Raw genomic sequence first — 27,814 nt, forward strand, 5'->3', positions numbered from 1 at the left:
GCACTCACACAAACACCATCCAGATGCAGACATACCAACATCCACTATTTCTACTGTCTCCACCTCCGCCTCCTCCTCCACCTCCCTCCCAGTTACGTCCACACTCACACCTGCATGCACTACATCATCATCCACTACCAGCATCACCACCACACCAAGCAGAATACACACCTCACTGGCAGACACCTCCACAACAGCCATGCACACGTCCCCTTTGTCCTCTCCCACTGTGTCTGTCCCCTCCCAAGGTACACAAATGCAAGCACTCAGACACCCAAGAGCCATCCACCTCATAACAGCATCCAGCCCATGCACCCCCACCCAAAATCAGCAGACAGACACATCCAACAACCACTCTCTTTTCCTCCACACCCTCTCCCTCTTCCCGCCCCAGTGTCCCTAAACATCTGTTCCTATCCACCATTGACCTCTTCACTACCCAGCCTCCCCCATCCTGCATGTCTGGCCAGGGTGGGAAGAACCCAGCCAAGCACCTCAGCCACCCAGTCCACGGGCCCAGTCATCACCACCCCCACTCATGGTGGAAAAGGATCCAGGGCACATGTCCTGAGGGTGAAAAAGCCTGCCCAAGCTGCTGCCAAGAAGTGAAAGGAGCCTGCCCAAGCTGCAATCAAGAAGGGAAAGGAGCCTGCACCAGCCTGCACCAGCAGGCAGGAAGAGCAAGGGGCCTGGGGCAGGAACTATGATGGAGCCCCCACCACCAACCATGTTTCTGCAGCCGTCCAAGGTTGCAGGGGATGGGTAGGAGCCTCCCCCAGCAGTACCACCACCTCCAGTGAGCAGCCTTCCAAGGTTGTAGAGGATGGGCAGGAGCCTCCCCCCACCAGCAGCACCACCACCACCACCTCCACTGAGCAGCCGTCCGAGGTTGCAGGAGATGGGCAGGAGCCCCCCCTAGCAGCACCATCAGCTCCAGTGAGCAGCCATCCGAGGTTGCAGGGGATGGTCAGGACCCTCCCCCCCAGCAGCACCACCACCTCCAGTGAGCAGCTGTCCGAGGTTGCAGGGGATGGGCAGGAGCCTCTGCCCACCAGCACCACCACCAACCCCACCTCCAATGAGCAGCCGTCCGAGGTTGCAGGGGATAAGCAGGAGCCTCCCCCCTCCCCAGCTGCACCACCTCCAGTGAGCAGCTGTCCGAGGTTGCAGGGGATGGGCAGGAACCTCCCCCCCAGCAGCACCACCACCTCCATTGAGCAGCTGTCCAAGGTTGCAGGGGATGGGCAGGAGCCTCTGCCCACCATCAGCACCACCACTACCACCTCCAATGAGCAGCAGTCCGAGGTTGCAGGGGATGAGCAGGAGCCTCCCCCCTCCCCAGCTGCACCACCACCTTCAGTGAGCAGCCGTCCGAGGTGGCAGGGATTGGCAGGAGCCTCCCCCCACCAGCAGCACCACCACCTCCAGTGAGCAGCCATCCGAGGTTGCAGGGGATGGACAGGAGCCTCCCCCACCAGCAGCACCACCACCGCCTCCAGTGAGCTTCCGTCACTGCTGGTGGACGGTATGTAATTCTGTCTCCATGGCCTGCTGTGTGACCTGCCCCCTGCAAATCCAGTGGGTATGACACCCACCTGAGACTGTGACCTTGCACTCCCCAGGATCAAGAGCACAGGGCACGATACTCCCTCCAGAACCAGTGGGTAAGACACCCACCTACCCCAGACTCGCCAGGATAAAGAGCACAGGGCACAATGCCCCCTCCAGAACAGTGGGTAAGACACCCACCTACCCCAGACTCCCCAGGATTAAAAGCACACAGCACGATGCCCCCTCCAGAACCAGTGGGTAAGACACCCACCTACCCCAGACTCGCCAGGATCAAGAGCACAGGGCACAATGCCCCCTCCAGAACAAGTGGGAAAGTCACCAACTTGAGAGACTGTGGCCTTGCACTCCCCAGGACCAAACACAGGGCATGTCGCCCCCTCCAGAGCAAGTGCGCAAGTCACCCACTTGAGAGACTGTCACCTTGCACTCCCCAGGACCAAGCACAGGGCATGTTGCCCCATCCAGAACCAGAGGTGTTGTTCCATCTCCTTGCTGAGGTGCCCCTCCGTCCCCCCTCCCCTTGAGGTGCCTGCCTATTTACCAACAGATGCCCCTGCAGTGTTCTCTCCGTGTTGAGGCAGGTGCAATGTTTGGCCTTGGACTTTGGCCTGTGGCCATGTGGACTACGAACATTGTGGACTGGGCTGTGTCCCTTGTTGTGTACATATGTATATATCTATTCTCTTGCCTCACTTATTTATCTTGATGTGTTTCTCTCATTACGTTCACTTTCTCAAAATCTTTTTGTCCTTGCATTATTCATCCGAGGTACGGGGTACAAATGTTTTGGTAATGCAGCTGAATGTGTGTATGATGTTGGGTGTGTGTGTGTGTGTGTGGTGCGTGTATATGTCACTCTCTTTTTCCTCCTCCCCTCCCTTGTGTGCTAGGCGTCTGTACTCACTGTCATCGTCTTCGCCAGCGTTGGTGTTCGTGGTGGAGCAGCACGTAGAAAATCATGGAGAAGACATGCAGCTCGGGCTCCATGGCGGTATGGTTGTTCCCTGTGTTCCCTGTGTCTCTAATGGTGAGTCCTTTCACTTCTGTGCAGTGTTTCTGCCAGGCTTTTAATGTCGTTGATACCGCCCCGGAAAAGGTGGTGGAATCCTGTGTCTTAATATGGTGAGCGGAACACTGACTTCCGCCTGGTTGTAGGCGGCTACCGCCATGGTGGCTGTTGTTTCCGCCTTGGCGTTCGGTGTGGTACATTGGCTGTCTATCGGAGATAACACCACCATGGTCATAATTTGGCAGAAATTACCGCCAGCTTGTTGGCGGTATTACCGACACTTTAGCACCAACCGCCAGGGTTGTAATGAGGGCCTGAGTCTTCTTAACAGCTATATTTTAAATGTTTTCTCACAAGCAGAATTTGCCACTTGCATACAGCAGAAACCGAAACATGCCTGTCAAAACTGCTTTACAGGCCTACAGCTGCTCACTTCTGACTTCTAACTACATCTGATCCATGACTCACAGTTCCCTGAAACCTAATTGTGGATGACACCTGCACAATGAAAAGTCTGGACCAGAGGTGGATAAACATTATGAATAAATAGCTTGCGATAACTATGGCATTCTTGGTAACTAAGACACCCAAGAGAATGCAGTGATGTCTTTGGAACACAAGAGGCGACGCTGTTCAGTTGGGCATGTATTAGTTGAAACAGGGAACTGACAGTGCAGTAGATGGCTGGGATGAATCTCTCGTATCAATAAACGTAACTGAAGGATTTCTAACATTGTGTTCTTCATTTTGTAAGGACTTACATTTCTACATAGCTCCTTGAGCGGTAATTGTTTGGACAGAGACAATATATTACATATATATGATACTTAACTGATAACAATGGGAATAAGGGCATGCAATGGTTTTGTCCTCCAAGGGACAAAAAAAGAACCTCAAAATGTAATGTTGAAAACAATGCAAGAGGCTTACCCTTAAAAATCCTAGACAGTACAAGTAAATCCATCTTCAATACATTGCTCATTCAACACCCTTTGTGCCCTAGCAGGCCTGCTATGGGTCACAATGGTGGAGAACATCAGAGACTGCATAAATTGACTTGCAATAACTGAAAAAGAGATCCCCCACTCTTCCATTCCAAATCACACAATTGCAACACTTTATACCAACCCCCAAATTATTACTTTCTCTACTGTGTGTGTAAGAGGCCCAAAACCAGGTTTGATAGATCCTAGCCTTCTTGCCAGGATAAGTTACTTACGCTATGGGTCCTCTTACATTTTTTAATTAGTTGAGATAGTGACATACATTTTTTTAACTATTTATCCAATTACATTATCTTAGTTGTCCTAAAGAACCTAAAATGCAAAGTGCAAATGCACCAATCATGCAGGAAAGGTATCAGCAGTATTCATACATATAGGTATTTTTGTGGTATTGTGATACCTGTTATTTTAATGGGATATAATATTCATTCACCACATGCACTGTATCTTTTTGCAAAACAAAAACATTTTGAAATGTGAGAGCATTGAGTATGTCTCCTAGGCTCAAAACAATGACAAAATTGTTCTGTGACCAGCCTATTTTCGCCATCAGGCCTCTTATTTCTTTCCCCAATGATGCAGACCATTCCAATATCAATAAGGCATAGGGCAAAGTAGATCAGTGAAACACAGTGTGAGAGGATCAGATTTTCAATAAAAGTAAGGGGGGGTATGCTGGTTTTATGCTTTATCTCCTTTCACCAGTTGTTCAAGATGTCTGGCTGAATGCAGTTGGCATCAGTCATCATGATAACCCAATTTTAGTATTTCCAAAATGGGATCGCAAATGTGTTGGAACTCTGGATATTCCAATCGTTCTTACTATTTTCCTGAATTGCTCATATGTCCACAGGGCCAGTTTCAAAGACTTTTCATGACAGCATGCCAGCTTTCGGGATATGAACAATGTAGGTTAAAACAAATGTTCTCCAGGACTTTGATTAGACGCTGGGCCACTGGTATTATTTGATGGGTGACCTGCCAGGTCAACGGAAGCCCTGGCCTCGACTACCTTCAAGAAGAAGTACACACACCATATGCCTCTTCCTATCCCATTTCATCAAACGTCACAAAATTGTTAACTTCCTAGCTATCTAGCCTTTTTAGGTGACACATAGTTAATATCCACCATTCAGATATTTCATTGCAACACACTCATATCAATGTCAAAGCAGCGGGGGAACATCTTTCAGTGCGCAGACTCACTAGGGGTATTCTAATAAAAAAGCCTGCAGTGTCAAAGTATTCTTTACTGAAGGATGTTTATCTCAAGTTACAACTGTTTTCTGGCTGGTAAGAAATTGATTTGCTATCTTCAGTATTATGTGTTTCCCCAGTCTCTGAACATGAGAGCTGGTGTTTGGAATAATAGGAGTGAATTGCGGTCGTAATGTAATGCTGGTGTGTGTGCACTGAATAGAAGGTGAGGGCTAGTTACATTTGATGATAGAGTAACTAGACCTTAACCATGTTAGTCTCCTTATTCTTGAGAATGGTCAGGATTCAAAAGTAGTATTAGTAACAATATGCAAACGTAATTGTATATTAACATAAAAGCTAGTATAAATTTAAATATGGGAAATTAGCCTTAGAGAAAGTATCTTCCACCAACAGTAGTATGTAATAGCAGGAAAATAAAGAGATGGTGAATTTTGCTTGCTATCTTGAAAATGTTCTGCTGTGACTTTATTTTACCACTCATTCATTTACTATTTATAGAACACTTGTATGCTAGCTAGCTTAGTGGAATTAACAGGCAAAAAGGGACCTAGATAACTACCCAGCTAATCAACATTAACAAAACAAAAAACATTCAAATATTTCCTAAAAATAAGGTGATTCTCATTTATTCTAAGTTTCACAAGTAAGCTGTTTCAAATCTTTGCATTCAGATAGTAAAACGAATCTCTCCTAGATAAGCCCCATTGATTCAGCTTTATACTTAGAGATCAGATTTGATGAAACATCCATGCAATAAACTACTGTTTAGGTCTTTAGTGTATTTTGAAGTTCTGGCCTCAGATGAATGGGAATTCCTGGGTGACAGTCCTTCTGTACTGATTGTTATTTTAGTGTTGTCATACATTTTTACCCATATTCACACAGGTTAATGTAAATGTGTAGATTTAGTCATGCACTTTGGAGTAAATCTACACGTTTGTACTATTCATCATTTCCAAGTGTAGATTTACAATAAAGTGTATATTTGTAGTCTTCGTTACTTCATACAAGGGGGTGGAGACATATAGGAATAAATGTACATGTATTAAAGTTGCTACAAGTTCACCAAAAGGTGAAGATATTGCCATGATAAGATATAGGAGAAATTAGTAAAGTTATTAATTTACAAAATGTATATCTATACAAATATTTTAATGTGAAATAACATTATCATTTAATTTAAAATGGTTAACATAAGAGTAGTATAGTAAAATGTAACAGCACGTTTTCTTAAATTAGATAATTTATTTAATACTGGGGGTGTGGCCAAGATGGCGGCCAGAGTGGATGCCTAATGCGAAGCTCCGCTTCGGGCCTGGCGAATATCCTGTCAAAATCGACCCACCCAGTCCCCCCAGCAGCCTCTAATAGTGCCAGTGTGTTCCCTGCAATGCATCGATGCCCAATGGCACTCCCGTTTCTCGGCTGAAGACGAGAAATGTTGTTTCACCACAGCCGCAGGTCAGCCTGCAGACGAGACCGCAGTGTCAGTGGGGGAACTTCCCAAAGCGATGTCCGCGCTCTCTGCCACATCTATCGTATGCAAATCCCCTGTAGGAGCACGAATGCTGCCAATACAGCACAGCTCAGCTCCAGAACGTGCCTAACCATGAGGCACACATGGACCGCAGTGTGCTACGTGCCATTGAGGCCCGGGGATGTGGCCCTTTGAAGATTCTGCCCTGTCGGCATGGAACACGCGAGCCGCTCTGCCCCAACAAATTCTGCACCAGCAGAGGTGAGTGGTCGCTGCAAGAATACCGTGACCCAGCATTTTAACTGTTTAACCACTTCCAAGGTAGGATGCGACTGGCTCGGAGGCGTGCGGAAACCGTGCTGAGCTGCCCGGCCTGAGTGTGCCACCCTACATAGATCCAGCACTGACAGCATGGGCCAGGTGAGCTCCTCCGGCTCAATTAATTCACAGCTCTCTAGAACCAAATGGCTACTGGGGTAACACCGCAACCCAACCTAATTTCTGTCTACAAACTGTAAATTGAAATTCTACCTGTGCCCCGATCAGGCCCTTAATTCTCTTTGCCCTTTCCTGTTACTGTCATTGGTGAGGAAGATCTTAGCCTCCAAAATTGACACCTGCAGATTACATCAACCAAGTGCAGCAGGGCCTGTGAAGTCCTAGGACTCCAGTCAACTAATATCATTACCCCCTGCCACAGCATATCCCCAAGATTGCGTTTAGCATCTCCAAGGCAATCAAATATCACCAGAGGCGTACTCAATTATATGGGCCAACACCTCCGCCTGTGGTGTGATTGTGCTACTTGACTGAGAGTTGCCCTTCTATGGATACTCATGTCTCTGCACAGGGAGATGAGGGAACCCCACTGTCCGAAATATGAAACATGAAGGATCTCCAAAATTCATAGCACATACCCCCTACGAAACCCAGGCTTGGACCCTAGGCATGGATTGGGTGACCCAGCAATAGGCTTGTTCAGCTAATATTCCCCAATTTACTGTCTCTACCAGTCAGGGCTAGCGGTATCATTTAGTGGCATAACACTACCATCAAAAAGAGTTTGAGGCTGGTTAACTTACACTGGGGCTCCTGGTAAAGAACCACTCATCGAAAAGTGACTGATGGAGTGGAGGAATCGCAATCATCTCTTTTAGCCATATGCCCCACTATACAGGAACAGCAGATGCAAATTAAACAACTGAGTGCAGAGGTGGATTCACTACACTGCAGGGTGGAGGAAATGTAGGGGCGCTTAAGGTGCAACAATGTCCATTTCATGGGGTTCCTCGAACGAGTAGGAGGCCCTAGTAGAGAACTCTTCTTTGCAAAATGGCTGATAGATAACGTATACAGTGACAAAGGACCAGATGTTTTCTCAATTGAAAGGGCACATAGGATTTCAGGCAGGCCACCTCCACCTGATGCCCTCCTCCCCACCCCCCCAGCCCCGAGACCACTTATTGCCCGCCTCCTCAATTATCGGGATTGTTATCTGAAACTCCAGCGCTTCTGAGTAAAGGGGCCTTAGAAATTGGAGGAGACCTCCATCACGGCCTACCCCGACTTTACAGCAGAGGTATAGAGGATGTGAAATTCATACACCAATGCTAAACAACGTCTCCATGAAAACAATGTTAAATACGCTCTACTGTTCCTGCAAACCTTTGCATGGAAGATGGTGAGATAACCCACATCTCTGCTACTCCAGAAGATGTCTGGACATGGCTACATGCCAAGGAAATGGCCCATCCATGCAGGAAGAGGTTGTGGCTCAGGGTTAGCTAGCTCCTCGCCCCAGTCGAAAACATTGCAATGGGTCCAGGTCAAAACCAACCAGAGCTCAAGCTGCGGAGGGTCAGGCTAAAGCCTTGCTGGAGACCACCCAACACACTGCAAACATCTTCAGGGTGCTCTAAGATGAACACATATCGGAATCGGAATCTGATGTGGGGAACTCCAGAGGCTTAACTATTGAGTCCACCAATGGGCACAGCTGACAATATTTGAGAATTGCACATGTGCCTGCTCCTACCGCATTTCCTGGTGTAAACTGCTCAACCAACACCTGAAATTGGATGCCCCACTAATTATTGACTGAAACACAATTATTGAATACCACGCCTTGAGCGCAATGAAGTGTAGGTGACTTGGGGAGCATCTGTCTTGTTGCCTGCACACCATTATAGGCTACCACAAGCCCACGGATGGGGGCTGAGTTCTCCTGAGTCCCCTGCTTCGCGAATCTGACACCAAAAAAAGGTAACCAATAGCTATAAGGGGACTGGACATGGCAATATATATTATACCTTCTATGGGCCAAAGCCACGGGGTAAGACATTTACAGAGAATCAGCACCCCAACAAGAGACTTCAAAATGGACAATTTTAACCCCACATATGGTTAAAGTTATAAAAATGGTTATTTTCAGGTAACTGGCAATAGGCCTGTTTGCCATCCGCCTGGGGGATACTTATTAGAATGGTTTTGACTATTGGTATATGTTTAGTATTGTAGACTTGGAGTGGGCAACTTCATGCCTACACAGCATATACGAGAGATGGGATGGTGCACACAAGGGGTGCGTCATCCTCTATTCATCTATTGTTTCTATATAATGTATCATGAATACCTGGCCAAACACAACTGCAGTGCATTATAATGTCCTAACATGGAATGTGAGGGGTATGGCGATACATACCAAACGCTATCGGTTTCATGCTTATCTTAAGCAAGAACCACACACACATAGCCATACTGCAGGAAACCCACCCCACAAACAGAGCTACAGAAGCTCAGAGCTAGGTGAAGGGGTGAGGTGTATGGCACACAAACATTGGCATTTGCCTGAGGAGTGCTGATCTCGACAGCCCCAGGAGTTCCACACACGATGGAGCTATTCTGCACGGATAATGGAGGGTGATACATGATCCTGGAGGGTCACCTATATGGGAGTACCATTAACACTAGCAAGGATATATGCGTCTAACAGGACACAGAGAATTCTCAGCTGCACTTACACCTGCATTCTTCCATGTACCAACAGCAGCCTACCTCTTGGGAGGGGGGGATTTCAACTGTACACCAGACATAGATATGGATAGATCCCACCCACCATTACCAGGGGCACTAAGTAGAAAAATGACCCAAGGGTTTGGCTTCTGGCTGACAGACAGGGGACTACATGACCTATGGGGCATCAGACATCCTGCAGAGCACAAATATTCCTTTTACTCTCCAGTACATGAACTACACACCAGGAAAGATGTGTTATTAGGATCGGCGCACCTGGCTCAGATGATCATAAGGGCGGAATATCTGGCTCGTACCCTATCTGATCATTGCCCTCTACTGGTTGTGATACAGTGGGGCAGACCACGCACATGTATTCCAACATGGCGCCTACATAACCAATCACTCTCTGAGCCTCCATATCAGCAGGAACTGGCAGTGTGTGTAACCCAATCCTTTGAATATAACAAAGAAACCACCCCCTTTGTGCCACAGAATGGGATGCCCATAAAGTAGTGGTATGAGGCCACTGCCTTTCAGCATCATGGGGAGTTAGGCGTACACTATGATGGGAGTTGACCTCATTTGATTTCGACCTACGCATGTTAGAAAAAGAGATGGCGTCACCGACATCCAATCCTGACAGTCTCCGTGAACTCCGGAAAAACACAAAGGCCCATATTTATACTTTTTTGTGCCACATTTGCGTCATTTTTTTTTTACGCAAATTCGGCACAAACCTAACTCCATATTTACGTTTTGATGTTAGACATGTCTAACGTCAAAATATAGACGTTTGCACCATTTTTTTGGGTGAGTGAACCTACCTTGCGTCAATGAGATGCAAGGTAGGCGTTTCCATCCAAAAAATTGTGCTATCCCCATAGACCCATATTTATCCTCCGTGCTAAAATGACACACGGGTGGGAGGAGGGGCTAAATTATGGTGCTAAGCTTGCTTTACACCATTATTTAACGCCATGGAATGAGTCCACAGGTTCCCTCCCCAAGCCCCAGGAACACCCCGACCCCCTCCAGAGAGACACCGGAGGATAGGGGACTCCATACCAGGTAAGTCCAGGTAAGTATTTTATTTCTATATTTTTTTTGCCATTGGAGGGTCCTAACTTGGGGCCCCCTGCATGGCACAGGGTGCAATGACCATGTCCAGGGGACACTTGTCCCCTGTGCTGGCCAATGGGGTGCTGTGCATGACTCCTATCTTTTCTAGGACAGGAGTCATGTTTTTTGGTGGTTGTGTGCCAGGAAATGGCACTAGTCTGGTTAGAGGCATTTTTTTGCCTCTAACGAGGCTAGCGTCATTTTCTGACGCACAACCCCCTTCTTCCCTAATTCCACCCCCACCCGACTAGCGTCTTTTTTGAGGACACTAGCCCAAGTTTAGCACCGGCTTGCGCTATTCAATAAATACGGCACCCGGCTGCCACTGTGAAATGACACAAGCCGGCGCTAAACTTCCTGCTGCAAAACTGTCTTAGCGCAGTTTTGTGGCAAAAAGTGTAAATATGGGCCATAGAGACACAGACACGCAACTATGCACAGATGAATACAGGCACCATCTAACCAGGCATCATGCTGATGGTGAATGCTTGCATGGTTGGTTCACGACGAACAACACCGCACCCCAATTGGTGCTATCAGGCTAGACACCGGCGATTTGGTTAATACACAACCAACCATCAACAATGCCTTTCACAACAACTACCACACAGTATATGCGGCTAGTCCTGAGCCCACCCCCGGGCAATTGGCTGCCTTCATGGAAGCTCTCCCTCTGACTCAACTTACCTTACTGCATGGAACTGAACTTGACATGCTGATTTGGCTTGAACAGATTCAGACTGGACTGGGACAGATAGCTCAGGATAAGACACCAGACAATGAAGGCCTCCCGGCGGAATACTATTCTGCCTATTCCACACATCTTACCCAGCCATTGCTGGAGGTATTTAATGAGGTATGAGCTTGTGGCCAACTCCTGAACTCTGGGCGTGAGGCGCTCATAGTGGTTTTAGCCAAACCCAGTAAAGACTCTCTCGATGTGCGCTCTTACAGGCCATTATGTCTATTCACCTTAGACTGCAAAGTGCTAGGTGAAATACTTGCAAACAGACTCCTCCCCCTGAAAGGCAAATTGATCCATGAGGATCAATCAGGCTTTATCGCCGGTAGAGGTACATTTCTAAACATCAGGCATTTCTTACGTCTGCTTCATGATACCCCAAACAAGGACCACAAAAGGGTGGTAGTTTCTTTAGATACAGAGAAGGCCTTTGACACCCTCAGCTGGGAGTTACTATTAGAGTCCCTACATTGTATGGGTTTTGGCCCGGGATTCTTGAGTTATATAAGCACTTTGGTGGTAAGTAAATGTTAAGTTCACAGGTAAGTAAAACACTTACAGGGTTCAAAGTTGGGTCCAAGGTAGCCCACCGTTGTGGCAACCCCAAAGTTACCACACCAGCTGCTCAGGGCCAGTCAGGTGCAGAGGTCAAAGTGGTGCCCTAAACACATAGGCTTCAATGGAAATAGGGGTGCTCCGGTTCCAGTCTGCCAGCAGGTAACTACCCGCGACTTCGGAGGGCAGACCAGGGGGGTTTTGTAGGGCACCGGGGGGGACACAAGCAGGCACAGAAAGTACACCCTCAGCTGCAGAGGGGCGGCCGGGTGCAGAGTGCAGAGTGCAAACAGGTGTCGGGTTTCCAATAGGAATCAATGGGGAGACCCGGGGGTCTCTTCAACGATGCAGGTAGGGGTAGCCACCACCTGGGCTAGGCAGAGGGTTGCCTGGGGGGTTGCTCCTGCACCGGAGTTCGGTTCCTTCAGGTCCTGGGGGCTGTGGGTGCAGTGTGGTTTCCAGGCGTTGGGTTCTTCGAAGCAGGCAGTTGCGGTGAGGGGGAGCGTCTGGATTTCCTCTGCAGGTGTCGCTGTGGGGGCTCAGGGGGGTCAACTCTGGCTACTCATGGGCTCGCAGTCACCGGGGAGTCCTCCCTGTAGAGTTAGTTTTCCGCAGGTCGAGCCGGGGGCGTCGGGTGCAGAGTGGAAAGTCTCACGCTTCCGGCGGGAAACGTGTAATATTTAAAAGTTGCTTCTTTGTTGCAAAGTTGCAGGTTTGTTGAACAGGGCCACTGTTCTTGGGAGCTTCTTGGTCCTTTTAGATGCAGGGTAGTCTTCTGAGGCTTCAGAGGTCGCTGGATCCCGTGGGATGCGTCGCTGTGGCAGTTTTTCTCGAAGTGGGGAAACAGGCCGGTATGACCGGGGCCAAAGCAGTTGTCGTATCCGTCTTCACTGCAGGGCTTCAGGTCAGCAGTCCTCCTTCTTCTTAGGTTGCAGGAATCTAGTTTCCTAGGTTCTGGGGAGCCCCTAAATACTCAATTTAGGGGTGTGTTTAGGTCTGGGAGGATAGTAGCTAATGGCTACTAGTCCTGAGGGTGGCTACACCCTCTTTGTGCCTCCTCCCTGTGGGGAGGGGGGCACATCCCTAATCCTATTGGGGGAATCCTCCATCTGCAAGATGGAGAATTTCTAAAAGTAAGAGTCTCCTCAACTCAGGACACCTTAGGGGCTGTCCTGACTGGGGGGTGACTCCTCCTTGTTTTTCTCATTATCTCCTCCAGCCTTGCCGCCAAAAGTGGGGGCAGTGGCCGGAGGGGCGGACATCTCCACTAGCTGGGATGCCCTTTGGCACTGTAACAAAGGGGGTGAGCCTTTGAGGCTCACCGCCAGGTGTTACAGTTCCTGCAGGGGGAGGTGAGAAGCACCTCCACCCAGTACAGGCTTTGTTCCTGGCCACAGAGTGACAAGGGCACTCTCCCCATGTGGCCAGCAACATGTCTGGTGTGTGGCAGGCTGGCAAAAACTAGTCAGCCCACACTGGAGTCGGGTATGTTTTCAGGGGGCATCTCTAAGATGCCCTCTGGGTGTATTTTTACAATAAAGTGCACACTGGCATCAGTGTGCATTTATTGAGCTGAGAAGTTTGATAACAAACTTCACAGTTTTCAGTGTAGCCATTACTGTGGAGTTCGTATTTGACAGACTCCCAGACCATATACTCTTATGGCTACCCTGTACTTACGATGTCTAAGGTTTTGCTCAAACACTGTAGGGGCATAGTGCTCATGCACCTATGCCCTCACCTGTGGTATAGTGCAACCTGCCTTAGGGCTGTAAGGCATGCTAGAGGGGTGACTTATCTATGCCATAGGCAGTGTGAGGTTGGCATGGCACTCTGAGGGGAGTGCCATGTCGACTTAGTCATTTTCTCCCCACCAGCACACACAAGCTGGCAAGCAGCGTGTATGTGCTGAGTGAGGGGTCCCCAGGGTGGCATAAGACATGCTGCATCCTTTAGAGACCTTCCCTGGCATCAGGGCCCTTGGTACTAGGGATACCAGTTACAAGGGACTTACCTGGGTGCCAGGGTTGTGCCAATTGTGGAGACAAAGGTACAGTTTAGGGAAAGAGCAGTGGTGCTGGGGCCTGGTTAGCAGGTCCCAGCACACTTTCAAATCATAACTTGGCATCAGCAAAGGCAAAAAGTCAGGGGGTAACCATGCCAAGGAGGCATTTCCTTACACTCCCCCCTTCTGGTGCTCCTTGCCACTTTCACCCCTGGGTCGTGTGGTAACAGCCAAAATGCTCAACTTCCTAAGCTGTTATGTCGCCGCACTACCAGTTGTGCTTCCTAGGTCCTTTTTTCACACACTACATGGTGATGCTGATGCTGGAACTGCTATGGCGGAAAGACCGACCCCGAGTTGCATTGTCTACAACGCAACACCCACAAGTAAAGGGCGGCATGGGCATGCCTAACTTCGAGCTAGTACAATGGCCCTTATGCTTGCTGAAAGAATCTCCTCACATGGAAAAAAAAACATCCATACGTACATATTCATGGCTGTCAGACCGAACATGCCCCCCACTACAGGGAATCGATTTGATGGATATGGCCCCTGTATGTTGGCACAGGTTTGTGCATGGTAAATCCCCAGCCCTGTCTTACTCAACGCTAATCCCCGTGACCCACATACAAGGCACCACTCTGATCATGCATCATATTATGACTCTACGGACAGCAGTGAACTTCATAACATTGGGGGACTTCTTTGGAGATGGATCCTTTCTATCTTACAATGACATAATGGAAACCTGTACTATAGGCCCGGAGCAGTTCATGACCTATTGTGCAATATGACTGTTGCTACGCTACACATGGAGGGGAGCTGAAACCGAGCCATCATTGTCAATCGTCCTTAATACACTTTTATCGGGAATAGGACAAAGAAAGCTATTTCCCTGTTATACTAAACTCTAAGTGCTAGTGCTAGCACAAACATGGAGGGAGCACTTACCTGCTGGAACGCAGTCCTTTCCAGCCCTCTTTCCTAAGGATCATGGTCAAGAGCTTTTTAACATGTAAAGGAAGCCTCACATAATCCCAGGTTCCGTTTCACCCAGTTTAGTTACCTACACCAAGCACAAGTATCCCCCCCAATGCATCAAGCGCATGTTCCCGACAGCCCCGGTAGTTATCTATTTGAGGTTTTAACCACGCCCATCTCACGCCCATCAAGTTCACTCGTTGGTGGGCTTGCCTTTCACAAATCCTTTGTTATCACTGGCAAATGCTTTACGTTTGTCCCTCCTTGAGGAGGTTTGGATACCGCCTTGGCCATCGCCCCTGTTACATGGCTAATTGCACTTTTGCCTATACGTTTGGCTGGGAGCGAATTTCTTTTTCCTTTTGGCTGTCTCCTCCACGTTAATGCTCTTGGTGGCCATCGGCTCACTTATTTGAAACTGTTTACTTGTCATTTTCAATTTACGTGCAATAAAAGAACGGATAGAAGTTTACAACACCAATACCTATAGCTCGAGCAAATGCCAAACCCTTTGTAAATGCTTTTTTACTGTCTTTCAAAGTTTTCAGCGTTTGATTCCGCCAGACAGTAGATGCGTGTTATTTTAAAATTACTTCCTCCTCCATGCCTTCAGTGTTGACATGGCACTGGGCCTCCTCCCGCATCCTTGTGGTTTGTGTAAACCCCCAACTGCTGCCTTAGATTACGAGTGCTTGACAGGCCGAAGGTGTTGTTTTTTGATTACCTTTCCAATCAATACTGTTTCCATGCGATGACCCCCTCCCCTCTTACCCAGTTCATCTGCTTAGTAAAGGGTCACCTAATGACTCCAGTTCAACAAGCAGAAAAACTCCACTTTCCCTCTGCGCAGTTACTAACTCAAAGCAGAGCTTACATAAAAGATGTGACATCTGCATATGTCGTCACTCACTCAGTAACGTGAATAAAATATACAAGTTGACAGAGAAGCACCCGAGGTGCTTCCTGTGCATGCCTTGAGGATCTCTTTCACTAGCATGCCACTTTGAACCCCGGGAGGGCCGCCCAGACCATCATGCTTGTGGTGCCGAGTCCATAAATATGTACGTATGATTCGGGGGGAGGAGCAACAGAAAAACTTTCTTTTTTATCGTTGTCTTCACCCCTAGAAATCCATTTATGAATGTGTTGTAGAAAAATATTATTTTTAGATTCAACCACAGATATGAATTTGGGTGGTTTACCCGATTTGCATAGTATGAGGCCTGGAGGCTCATTTATTATATACTCAGGATTCTAAACACGTTTAAAAACATTCTTACAAAATTGTGCGCACACTGAAATAAAACAATATTTTTCCATTCAATACTCTGCAAGCATAATTTTACTATATTATAAACTACAGCTGTTAGACAATAATTGTCACATTTAAACATGATTTTATTGATTGATTATTGATGTGTGTAGACAGGGCACAGTTACTTCTGTGCTCAATATTAGCATCTGTCATATACTTCAAACCTGTGCAGTCTCTCTGACTAGCCCTGTAAATGTTTATGTGTTAAAATAACATCAACTCTGAGGTAGAAGACTAAGGTCAGGGGATGTATATCGGGGATCTAGGCATTTAGGCCCAGTTAGTAAACAATTGAGGTGCACTCTGTAGAAATGTTACCAACTAACTGTTGGCTGCTGAGCAGCGCTTCCGGTGCCACTAGTTGGCTGTTCTTAAAATAACATCTAGCACCTCTCAACTCGGATCAGCAAACAGAACAAGCATTTGCAATGCACTGGGTATCACGTTTACTCGTAATTACAGTAGTGGTAACCTCAGCAGCGGTAACCCCTACAGGGTTAATCTCAGAGTTAGTAATCCCAGTAGTGGTAATCTCAGCAGTGGTAATCCCTGCAGTGCTACTCTAAGAGGTAGTAATCACAGTAGTGGTAATTCAGCAGTGGTATTCCCTGCAGAGGTAATCCCTGAAGTGGTAATCTCAGCGGTAGTAATCCCAGTGGTATTAATCACATCAGTGGTAATCCCTGCAGTGGTAATATCGGAGGTAGTAATCCCAGTAGTGGAAATCTCAGTAGTGGTAATCCCTGCAGTGATATTTCAACGGTGGTAATCTCAGTAGAGGTATTCCCTGCACTGGTAATCTCAGAGGTAGTAATCACAGTAGTGGTACCCTCAGCAGTGGTAACCCCTGCAGGGGTACTCTCAGAGGTAGTAATAACAGTAGAGGTAATATCAGTAGTAGTAATCACAGTAGTGATAATCTCAGCAGTAGTAATCCCTGCAGTGGTACTCTGAGAAACAGTAATCACAGTAGTGGTAATTCAGCAGTGGTATTCTCAGAGGTAGTAATCTCAATAGAGGTAATCTCTGCAATGGTAATCCCAGCGTTGGTAATCTCAGCAGTGGTAATCCCTGTAGTAATAATTTCAACGGTGGTAATCTCAGCAGTGGTAATCCCTGCAGGGGTAATCTCAGAGGTAGTAATCACAGTAGTGGTAATATCAGCAGTGTTAATCTCAGAGTTAGTAATCACAGTAGTGGTAATCTCAGCAGTGATAATCCTTGCAGTGGTACTCTCAGAGGTAGTGATCACATTAGTGGTAATTCAGCAGTAGTAATCCCTGAAGCAGTAATCTCAGTGGTAGTAATCACAGTAGTGGTAATCCCTGCAATGGTAATCTCAGGTAGTAATAACAGTAGTGGTAATATCAGTAGAGGTAATCTCAGTGGTAGTAATCACATCAGTGGTAATATCAGTGGTAATGTCAGCAGTGGTAACCCCTGAAGTTGTAATCTCAGAGGTAGTAATTCCAGTAGTGGTAACCCCAGCAGTGGTGACCCCTGCAGGGGTAATCTCAAAGGCAGTAATTACAGTAGTGGTAATATCAGCAGTGGTAATCTCAGAGTTAGTAATCACAGTAGTTGTAATCTCAGCAGTGGTAATCCCTGCAGTGGTACTCTCAGAGGTAGTAATCACAATAGTGATAATTCAGCAGTGGTAATCCCTGCAGTGGTAATCTCAGAGATAGTAATCACAGAAGTGATAGTTTCAGCAGTGGTAATCACTGCAGTGGCAATTTCAAAGGCGGTAATCTCAGCAGAGGTAATTCCTGCACTGGTAATCTCAGCGGTAGTAATCACAGTAGTGGTAACCTCAGTAGTGGTAATCCCTGCAGTGGTAATCTCAGAGGTAGTAATCAGAGGTAGTAATCACAGTATTGGTAACCTCAGGAGTGATAATCCCTGAAGTGGTAATCTCAGAGGGGCTCATTTTAATGTAGTAGATTCTATGTAGCAGTATGTGGACTCCGTTGTATTTTAGGTGGTGACATGCAACCCTTAGTGCTGGGTCCTCAGTCTGACATGGTCATTGCATTTGCATGTGAATAATGCTAAAACATTTTTTGTTTATATGGAACAGAAGTCCGCTTGCAGTGAAATTTATCGGCAAAAGTGCAATTATCCATGTAACCACAAAAGTACAATTATCCATGTAACCGCCAAAAGTGCAAATATCCATGTAACAGGGTCGATGTCATGCGAAGCACTCTATTACTGCCCAGCGAGGTTGCGCTACCTACGAAATAAAGAGGAAAAATAGTGCAGAAACCATATGGAAAACACAGAGCCTCCTATGTTTTCAGTAGCTGGCTGGTGCGCTCGAGGCGGGCTAAACACCGGAAGAGGCATGAAGTATGCATGCTGTTCACTAATGGAATCAAGCAAATTTTAAAAGGCAAGCCCACGAACCAACCAAACGAATCGGCATGACATGGGCGTGGTTAAAAGCCCCAAGAGAGATAAAAACAGGGGCAGACCCTAAAAAAAGCACTGGCACCATTTTCTAGTTCTGTTTAGTTACCAATTAGAGATTTGGTTTGATAACTAAGAAGAAAAAACACACAATAGTGTTTTTTGTTTTTACGGAATTGAAGCAGCACGGGCAGGATCAGCATGGAGGACACAGGGGAGTGGGAGGAAGCAATGGGCAAAAAAGAAATGTGGAGTGGGTGAGGGAGAAACATGGGCTAACAGGCAACAGGGCAGTACGGGGTTGCAGAAGAGAGGAAGGTGCAGGTGGGGGAAACAACAGGGAAGGTGGGGGACGGGTTGAGAGGAGAAGCAACGGACAAGAGAGCAATGTGTAGCAAGCAGGAGAGAAGCACATGAACGTGAAAGCAACAGCAGAGGTACGTAAGTGTAAGCATAACATGGAGAGGTGGAGAGAAGCACACAGATAACAGAAAGCAACATGGAGTGCCTCGTAACCTATTATTTGTCACATTTCCTGGATTGTATGTAGAACATTCTTATATTCCATCCTCGACAAGAGACTCGACCTTCACACTTGCATAAAACACATGCCTAAGTGTACTTTTCCATACAGTGCTTCGACTAGATGTGAAGCGCTATATCCAGGAATAAGCCCTCTAGGTACTAGTTGAGTCACTAGTACTATCAAGGCTAACTATAGAATCTTCCTTCTCACTTTGATTCTGAAGTCGCACATCGCAGCTCTGAAAGCTGTTTTAGATGCTATTATAGCATGCCACGTAGCTGGGAGTCAAAATTTCGAGCATATCACTATTTTCCCTATAAGGCTCCAGTGGTTACCGAAAGATGCTTGATGTAAAATGTAATACAGACTGCTGCCCCTTCACGTAGCACAGAAATAGCAGTTTTTCTGGAGCTCTGCTTCCTTGAAGCTACAATCTCACAGATATAAAATACAGGAGACCATGCCACAGATTTTCTCAGGTGGTGCTCTGAACGCGTGAAACTCCCTCGGACTCCAGAAAACTGCCTCTCATGACACATTCAACAAAGATCTAAAACACCCTCTCTTTGAATAGCATTTCCAACAAGGACATCTAAAACACAATGGCCTTCATTTAGGTTTAGACAAGGTGTAACAACTCTCTAAATGCATGTTCACAATGGTACATGTTGGGCAGTTGGAGTTAATAAGAAAGGTATAGTTTAAATCCATTATCGATGACATCGACTAGTTTCATGGTGGAGTCACAAGCACCATGCCCTATTGGCTCATTTACATAGAAGAATGAAGGTAATGTGTATATGTGTTCGTTATTAATAATTCCAAAATAGTCGCAATGCATAATCTCACGTTTTATGTTTTTGTTGTTGTACAATAACGAGCGATCAGTAAAATCACAAGCTTCACAGCTGTGTCTCACTGAATCACGACTGATTTTTCTATCACTGCTTTTTAGGATCAAGCGCAAAGCGCTCCGTCCCTGCTGCAATCTCTCTTTGGGCTTGTAGCCACACCCGTGTCACTCCTATCAGTTTGGTTGGTTCTTGGGCTAGCCTTTTAAAATTCACTTGCTTCCATTAGTGAAAGGCATGCATACATCATGCCTTTTCCGGTGTTTAACCTTCCCCCAGCACACCGACCAACTACTGAAAACATACAAGTCTCTATGTTTTCCGTATGGTTTCTGGACTACTTTTTCTCTTTGTTTTGCAGCGCGAACTCATTGGGCAGTAGTCGAGCGCTTTGCATGACATCGACCCTGTTACATGGATATTTGCACTTTTGCTGGTTACATAGATACTTGCACTTTTGCTGGTTAGATGGATAATTGCACTTTTGCCCATACGTTTCACTGCAAGCGAACTTATGTTCCCTTTTGTGTGTCTGCTTTGCGCTGATAGCGACCATGGGCTCGCTTATGTGAAACTTTTACTTTTCATTTTATGTGGCAAGAAAAGTCTGGTTAGTTATGTAAAACTGTTTTACTTTTCATTTTCAATTTATGTGGCAAGAAAAGTCCGGTCTGGAGTTTACAATGCCAATAACTCTAACTCCAGCAAACAAGAGACCCATTGCATTGCAAATGCTTGTTTTAAGAGGCCAATGAGTTCTTCATGGCTTTTCTAATATGTGTATATGTTTTGGGTGGTTACTCAAATATTAGCTGAAAAGTGGTAAATAGGTATCTGAGTAGGTAAATCCTCAAAGATTCTACCTGTCTGTGTACTACATACTTCTAATTTAATTGGCTGCACAAAGCTGGACATTATGGCACCTTGCCATTTTGAAAATGTCTGTGAACTCAGGCTAGTTTTTGGACATTGCACTAAAATATATTTTTGGGGCTAACTAGTACATACCGAACACGTGGGCGACCAGCGCACACCATACAAGGGTGATAACGTGCTATCACCTGCAAAACTGCATAATCTTAACTCAGCTTTCACAAAGTTGCAAACAGAATCAGACAAAATGGGTGGCACATTCAAGTTGCCGGTTCTGCTTCCAGTTAGCCTGCAGATAGATGAAATAGCCCCTGGGACAGAAAAAAGAAAAATGAAAAGGAACTGGGGTAGAACATGGACAGGCTGGGGTGCAGTGGGGAGCAGGGGAAGGAGTAGCAAGCGAAAGTGCAGCCAATGAACATGGCGTGTGCCCAGCAGGGATATGCAAGACAGTAGCCAAAGGCACCGGGGGAAGGTTTCAAAGACACACAACATTGCCAAAGACCACCATCTATCTAAAGGGCATGCAAGGTATCAGAGCATGACCACTGGCCATGCTCGGCTTGGACTGCATTGCTTGTACTAGGAATCAGATATGGCTGACGGCCACAACTTGTTCCTACTGGTCAGGGCTGCTTGACATGGAGTGTAGGGTGCTGTGAATCTACAGGGTATATAGCCTTTAACCATCGTCTTTCCTCACTATAGCTAGAGACATCTATCACAGGATGATACACTACCTGCTGAGAAGGGAACAGAGAGATGATACACTGCCTCCCAAGGAGGGAACAGAGAGATGGTACACTGCCTGCTGAGAAGGGAACAGAGAGATCATACACTGCCTACTAAGGAGGGAAAAGAGGGATGGTACACTGCCTACTAAGAAGGGACTAGAGAGATGATACACTGCCTACTAAGGAGGGAACAGAGAGATGATACACTGCCTACTAAGGAGGGAACAAGAGAGATGTTACAATGCCTAGTGAGAAGGGAACAGAGAGATGATTCACTGCCTACTAAGGAGGGAACAGAGAGATGGTACACTGCCTACTAAGAAGGGAACTTAGAGATGATACACTGCCTACTAAGGAGGGAACAGAGAGATGAAACACTGCCTACTAAGGAGGGAACAGAGAGATGGTACACTGCCTACTGAGAAGGGAACAGAAAATAATGTCAAAGACGGGTCAGAAAATGTACATGTTGTAACGCTAATGGTTTCTTCTGTAGAAAAGCTCTAAAGAATCTTATGCACAAATATATTTAATGGCTCTCTGAAGTGATAAATAATATTTTTTGAAAGAAACATGTTTCAAGATAAACAGAAGTGAAACATAATGTATCAATAGTTTGACTTCAATGGATAATAATATAGCAAAAATTAAGAAACACTAATGTTTATTCCAGTGTTCACAGTACCTCCTTTTAGCCAAGTCATTAGCAGGAGAGACAGGATAAGCTTCATCTTCCCCCTTAAAATAGAGCATAAGGTTATTGTGACATTTGTTTAGACAGAAATTACTTAGATAATTAGTAAATGTTCGCCGTGATTTAATTTTAGTCAGCATTCACCCTGGAATAAATAAATCACCAACATCTAAACAAAGCATAAATCATGACAAAATAGAAACATTAAGGCACTGTGCTTCTAGATGTTTATTTCATGACAGATGTATTATTTGCTTACTTTTAGTTGGAGTACTGTGCATCCACTCTGTAAAGTACCCAAGGGTGTATGTCTGTGTGTCAATCAGTACAACGTTTTTTACTGATTCGACTAAAAGTCATACAAAAAGAAATACAATGAACACTGTGTAAACAGGGTAAAAGTTTGGCACTATCCATTAAAATACCAAAATAATAAAAACATATGTAGAGAGTGTTAGAAATGAGGTGTCTGGTTGGCTAGAGTATACACCTATGGCAGGCAGAACCCACCACTCTAGTCAGGGTGAGAGAGTTACACACCCAAGATAACCCCTGCTCACCCACTTGGTAGCTTAGCACAAGCAGCCAGGCTTATCCCAGAGGCAATGTGTAAAGCGTTTGCGCAACACACACAACACACGTGACACAATAAATACACCACAAAGGAAACGCTACAACAAGTTAAAAAATAAACTGTATTATATAAAACATCATTAGACTAATCACATAATGTATCAAGCAGTTGTCAGAACATCACCCAGGTTACTAGTACTCTGTGGAAGCTAGCACTAGTCAGGTAAACATATAGGGTACTGGTATTCTGCAACATAAGTCAGGTTGCCATTATCACCAAAAACGCACGTCAGAATAAACATGATATCAGAGATGCCAAGACATCTGCATGAATGCACATAAAATGAAACATTCTCTGGAGAGCCCATAAAAAAGAAACATCGCCCTATGGCATATGTCATAGAACAATACTTTCTCTGACACAGATCATCTGTCATTGTTACCAACAAGGCACATGGTGTAATAAACACATTATCAGAGATGCTAAGACGTCTTCATGAACGCAAATAAAGAGCAATGTGCACATCATAAATAGTTCCCTCCCTGTGTACGTCATCATAAAACCCTCCCTCCCAATGCATGTGCTGTAGCCCCTGAAATGCTCCTTAGTACAACACCGCCAAAGGGCATAACAAATTATTCTAGGTCAGGACGCACAGCCTACAAGAAGTAAGAGGGCATACAACATGCCAGCGGAATATAAGACGTCCAGTGCTCCTCTCAGCACTTTCCCCATAGAGGTTATAGCGCGTTTGACACTACTATTAGAAGTTACATGGTGCGTACAATAATGCACACACCCAGCATAGGAACTCTAGTGCTCCTATCACCATAATTACAGTAAAGACAAGGCTCAGCTGCGACCTCCATCGAGGATTCCCTTCCCGTCCTGCAAGCCATCCTGAAAAGTGGGCCAAAGGTATGTCTAAGGAAATATGGATGGTGTGGGGTGGCCACGCACCTACTTCATTGTGGGGGAGACCGCTCCTGATCTCCCCATGTGCAGGTAAAGGCAGGGTGGCTGCCCGCAAGTATGTAGTGCAGCTATTAGGGATCCGAGAAGTAGAGACGAAGGAGGAGGGTCCCCACATCTTCCTCATTAGCAGGAAGACCTGCAGTCTTTACCCAAGGGCCACCTCCTGTCCCTGGATGAGGTCTGGCCCCAGGAAACCTCCCGGTGTCCTTGGTAGCGAGGTCAGCTACTTGGCTGGCTTGGCCCAGGTCGCAGTGGTGAATCCCACCCAGTAAGCACCCGCTTGTGCCTCAAGGGCACTACAGGGAGCGCGCTCATCCATGTGACGAGAAAGGGCTCCTCTCGAAGGGGGGGGGAGGGTGCACCTCAGTCCCAAACAGGTCGAGCGCACTTCACTCACACTGGAGCAGGCCCAAACAAAGTGCTTTTCAAGCGCTGTTTTTGGACTAAAGCAAATCAAGGGCCATTCATGTGCTAGGACAGATCAACAACCCAGCATTCTTCGTGCACTGGATGGGATTAGATAAAGCACCCTTCATGCACCTGAGAGACACGGATGCAGTCTTCACATGTTGGAGAGACACGGATCCAGAGGAAAGGGGGCCCTTGGAGATCACTGGGGGAACACAGGGCAGAGGGTAAGCAACAGGCCAGCCCACCAGGACCAGGGTCCTTGCAAAATAAGTGGCAGTCCCTCCGGGGTTTAGCAGACCCAAGGTCAGCACCTCACACGTCAATCCAGTGGTGGTTTCTTGCAGCGACAAAGTCACCCTCCAGCAGCATCTGGTTCCCAGTTCATACAGTATACATCAATGTCTAAAAATGAGGGGGGACAGCCTCATTTTGCGCAGTCTCCACAAAAGGGGGAGAAGGGGTTCCAACCAGCACTAACCGGTTCCAGGGATGTCTCCTTCTCCTCCAGCACTGGCTCCAGACATCAGTAGGGAGTAACCAAACCCTTTGTGTGAGGCCAAGGCACAGCCTTTGCAGATGCAGGTGTGACCCACATCTACCTCTCTCAGCCCAGGAAGACCACTCAATAGGCAGATGCACTCTTGTGACACCTCCACCCTCCCTATGTAAAAGCTGCCTGAAAAGTATGAACAAAGCCCTGCTGTCACTCTGCCCGAGACGTAGATTGGAGGCAAGCTGCAAAACACTAGTCATAAGCACAGTGAAATCCTCACTTTCTAAAAGTGTCATTTCTGTAATGGTAAAAAAAAATCCACCTACACCAGTAAGCAGCATTTCTCACTACTATTCCAACCATTTAAAACATGTCTACGCCACTCCCTCATAGATCAGACAATACTACTTAGAAATACGTTAGGGCATTTCCAATGAAATCCATATAAGAGGGGCAGCGCTCACAGTAGTGGGAAACTACATGGGCTGTTTGTCACTACTAGGACATGTAGTACATTAAGAATATATGTCCTACCTTTTACATACACAGCACCCTGCCCATAGGGCTAGTTAGGGACTACCTTAGGGGTGACCTATATGTAGTAAAAGAGGAGTTCCAGGCCTGTCAAGTAAATTTGGATGCCAGGTCCCTGTGGCAGTAGACTGTGCACCCAGGCTCTGCTGCCAATCAGTTGTAAGCCAATTATACCAGATTTAGAAGGGAGAGCACGTGCTTTTTAGCACTGATCGGCAGAGTCCCACCATAAACAAAAAAGGTCAGAAAAAATAGAAGGAGGAAGGCAAAACAATTGGGGATGACCCTGTAAAAAGGGCCAGGTCCAAAATAGAGAATATTAAAAACATGCTTAGGCTACTGTGTTGCGTCACTCATAACCTTCAAAGCTGCACAAATGCAGCAATGGCACCTACAGGGATTTTTGTCTAGTAAGCTTTTCTTCGCACATGCTTCACTAGTAGTTAGGAAACAAAAACATTTTAGGTGCCCGCAAAAGGAAAATGTGTAGATACAAGTGTGTTGATAGTGTTTGGGCAGAGAAACACTCATGCCATAGGTGAGGAGGACGAAAACCGAGAGTTGGGATCAAAGAAGAAAGGAATGTATAAGAGCCATTAAGTTGTGTATATTTGTACCCATACGTGGCATCCCAATCTTAGTGAATTACAGATTGTCATGCATTGTCAGGACAGTCTATGACAGTGATGTTTCCATTAGTATCCAAAAATAGGCCAACGTGACAACAAGAAAAGATGTTCATGGTGACTAGGTAAGTCATGCAGAGAAGAAGACATACCTTGTGCTATTGACAATGAAGTCCAATTTAATTGAGAATATTTTGTAATAAAATTTGACACTTAAGAGGAGAAGGGAAGAAAAACATTTAGGCCCTCATTAGAATCCTGGCGGTCGGTGTTAAAGCAGCGGTAATACCACCTACCGGCCGGCGGGGAAAAAAATGGAATCACGACCATGGCGGAAACCGCCAACATAGACAGACACTTTAACACTTTGACCGCTACGGCGGTAGAAACAAACACTGCGGCGGTCACCGGCAACAGACAGGCAGAACACAAGGTTCCGCCCACTGTATTACAACACGCATATCCGCCAACTTTTCCGGGGCGGTACCAATGCCATCAAAAGCACGGCGGAAACAGGGCTTGGAACGGAATCCACTTACCTCTCTACACTTTACGAACAACCAGGACGCCATGGAGCCCGAACTACAGGTCCTGCCGATGCTGGTCTACCTCCTCTTGTATCAGGAGCAGCTAAGACGCCGGCGATGACCATGGTGAGTACTGCACCTAGCACACAGGGGAGGGGGAGGGAAAAGAGAGAGACACACACACACAACACGCAACACCCCCACACCCACCCTCACACACAACACCATACACACAAATACATGCTGCAACATGACATATACACCCCGTCACCCCCTGGAAGAACGCAAGGACAAAATGAAATGATGGTAACGAGTTTAATCATTGAAATATCAGATAGGCCAAATTCAAATATCAGTATATACAAATATGTACACCAACTATACAAGTGCGGATATTAATGAAATCATTGTCCATGGACCAGAGTCCCAAAATGCATTGGCGAAGCCCACACAAGATACCTGACTCGAAACGGAGAGAACACTGCAGGGGCATCAGATGGAAAATAAACAGGCACCTCAGGGGGAGGGGGATGGGGGCACCTCAGCCGGATGAACGGACAATGCCACTGCTCCACGAGGGGGCTCCATGTCCACTGATTGGTCCTGGGAGTGCAAAGCCACAGTCTCTCAAGTCTCTCCAGTGGGTGGGTTGCCCACTGCTTTATCCTGGGGAGTGCAAAGCCACAGTCTCTCAAGTCTCTCCAGTGGGTGGGTTGCCCACTGCTTTATCCTGGGAGTGTTAAGCCACAGTCTCACAAGTGGATGCCTTTCTCCACTGGTTCTGGAGGGGGCTTTGTGCCCAGAGTGCTTCATCCTGCCAAGGACTGATGTAGTGGATGTGAATCTCCACTGGTTCTGGAGGGGGATTTGTGCCCAGAGTGCTTCATCCTGCCAAGGACTGAGGTAGTGGATGCCTTTCTCCACTGGTTCTGGAGGGGGCTTTGTGCCCAGAGTGCTTCATCCTGCCAAGGACTGAGGTAGTGGGTGCCTTTCTCCACTGGTTCTGGAGGGGGCTTTGTGCCCCGAGTGCTTCATCCTGCCAAGGACTGAGGTAGTGGATGCCTTTCTCCACTGGTTCTGGAGGGGGCTTTGTGCCCCGAGTGCTTCACATGCAGTGTGGCAGGTTCCATTCCCTCACCTGGGTGTGTGTGCCACTAGATTGCCTGGGAACAGGTAGCATGATACTCCATGGAGGCAGAGACACACTCCACCCTGCTGCGACTTGGCCTGCCACCTGCAGGTGCAAACAGTGCTGGGAGTCATGCATCATGTACGCTGGGCAGGGCCAAGAACGACTCCATGATTGGCATGTCAGCTGTGGTGGCACTGTCTGAGCACGTCGCGGGGCTGGTGGTGGTGCTTGCGGCGGTGTCTGTAGTGGAAGTGCTGGCAGTGGTGCATGTGTCTGCACCTGTTGAGGGACACAGCAGGACGTCTCCTGCAGCCTCGGACGTCTGACGTCTGGGGATGATGCTGGGGACTGTTGCTGAGGCAGCAAATATGCAGGTGGCGGTGTCCACAGCCGTACATGTTGATGTTGTGGTTGACAGAAGGGGTGACTCTGGTCCC

General features: G+C 46.8%; 1 long non-coding RNA gene across 1 annotated transcript in view; it reads right to left on the reverse strand.

Moving 5' to 3' along the window:
* The window catches only part of LOC138262458 (uncharacterized), a 53,747-nt gene that overhangs the window by 10,205 nt on the left and 15,728 nt on the right, over positions 1-27,814 (reverse strand). The window contains exon 2 of the long non-coding RNA XR_011199275.1: positions 22,097-22,149. This is a non-coding gene — a long non-coding RNA (uncharacterized lncRNA). The remainder of the gene's footprint in view (positions 1-22,096; positions 22,150-27,814) is intronic.

This window comes from Pleurodeles waltl, chromosome 1_1 (genome assembly GCF_031143425.1).
Source record: "Pleurodeles waltl isolate 20211129_DDA chromosome 1_1, aPleWal1.hap1.20221129, whole genome shotgun sequence".
Lineage (NCBI taxonomy): Eukaryota > Metazoa > Chordata > Amphibia > Caudata > Salamandridae > Pleurodeles > Pleurodeles waltl.